Below are 1,991 nucleotides of genomic sequence, written 5' to 3'. Positions count from 1 at the left end.
TGTTTGGGGGAGGGTTTTTAAATCTTGGCTCATGGAACAATTTATGATTACAAAGGCAGTGACTGAGAAATCCCCACGGGATTCACAGGATGCTGCAAACTCCATAGCCAAGGACAGCATTAAGAAAAGAACATCTCTCTCTAACTTCTCTGGAAGGCAGGGTGGTTGGGGAGGACACAGACTGTCAGGTCAGAGTCAGCTCTGATGGTTTTATCTCCGAAGCTCTTGCTGAGCCGTCAGCCCAGTGAGGAGGATAAACGGGAGAGTAGCCGTCAGGTTCACTGACAGCAGTTGTAGCGAATTGGTACTGAAGGTTGCATCCATGGCGAAGACTGGCTCATGGGAACTGGAGTAATTGGTAAAAACTTTTTTTTGGCAAAAAAAAACTACTCCACTTAAAGGAATAAACTACCTATCTTTTCACCCCACATTAAGTTATTTTTCTTCTGTGTTGATACAGCTCTAATCCCACTTCTGGACTCAAACAATCTAATTTTCTTCAGCATAGTTACTCGAAAGCTTACCTCAGCTTTATTAGTTCCTAAAGCTGGTTTCGGGCGTTTTATTCCGAAATCTTGTACCAGAGGGCTCCTTCGATCGCCTCTTCCAAATGATCAATTTTCTCTCTTACCTTTGCTAATGTTTTTAATTATTTTATTTTCTCGTAATAATATGTTTCATCGCCCTCCTCTGCTCTCTTTTTATCTTCTGCAGCAGTAAATCTCCGTTTCCTCATCTGTAAAATAGAAGTATTTGGATTAAATACTATGGATTTATGGATTTTATGTCTTTGTCAATGACAGAAAACATTCAATAGGAATTTGTTTTATAATTAGTTTAGGATACTGATACGGTTTATTTATGGAGGTAAACCACAGGAAAATATTTTTATATGTTTCACTACACAAAAAGCCTCATGCTTAGGAGTGATCATAACCATATTCTTTAACCTGTTATAACTCGGTATGAAATTTTGGCCTCAGAAAATATATTACCGAGTTTATTCTCAAAAAACAAGTATAGGTGGTCTCTAATTAGTGTCTTAGTATACAACATATTCCCTTTAGGAGGGGTTACATCAGTAAGGTCAGGGGAAGAGCTAAGCAAGTTGAAGAAAAATGTATTTACCAGATGTGAAACTGCTTTCAGATTTCCAGACTATCTAATTTATTTTCCTTGCTCCAGAGGCAGTCTTTTAGAATTCCACTTTTACTATAACAAAAATGTGTGTCCCGGCCCAAGCACAGTGTTACCCTTAGTTTATGGCTCACATATGTGGCTGGAAATGGCACCGTGGCAGCTTGTTTATTTCACATATTCCCTGCATAGGTCCCGCTTCCTCTGTTTGTTACCTGGCATGTGTCTCCCTTTGCAAGCAGGTCACCCCTGATCGCCCACATTCAGGCAGATGGTGGGCAGCTAGATGCCCCCCAGTGTCCTCTATCTGTTTTCTGAAATTGATATTGTTTAAAGTTGTTCCCTTTTTTCCCTCTTCAGCTCCTCTCACCAGCTGTAGGCAAAGGCTTCATTCTGTACCACCCCTGCCTGACTCTGCCATGAAATTTTACAGAACGGGTAGAATGTCAGTGTTATGAAACCACAGCACGCTGCTGCCACTTCCTCCTGCAGAGTGCTCCTGCCCGGGGAGTTCACAGACCCGTTCTGACAGGGCGTGAACCTCACAAGGCAAGGCTGTTGCTGTCTGAAAAGCTGTTGATTTTCTCCTAGACAGAGCTCAGAAGTGTTATACAAGTTAAAGAACCCAATGTATTTATTATGATACTGTCCATTTACGTGCAAACACAAAAGTCACTTCACTACTTAGCATAATGGCTAAGCCCTAATGTTTAAGAAGCGGTGCCTATGTTACAAAGAGGCACCTGTCAGTGTATTTGGGTAAAGGGTGATGAAGCTCAGTCTTCAAGTGTGTGTACACTTTGGACTAAATCTCAGTAATGTAACCAAAATACAGAGAGGACTTCTTAGTATCA

The sequence above is a fragment of the Camelus dromedarius genome, chromosome 13 (genome assembly GCF_036321535.1).
Source record: "Camelus dromedarius isolate mCamDro1 chromosome 13, mCamDro1.pat, whole genome shotgun sequence".
Lineage (NCBI taxonomy): Eukaryota > Metazoa > Chordata > Mammalia > Artiodactyla > Camelidae > Camelus > Camelus dromedarius.
The sequence above is the reverse complement of the archived record's forward strand: the minus strand, read 5'-3'. Positions refer to the sequence as shown.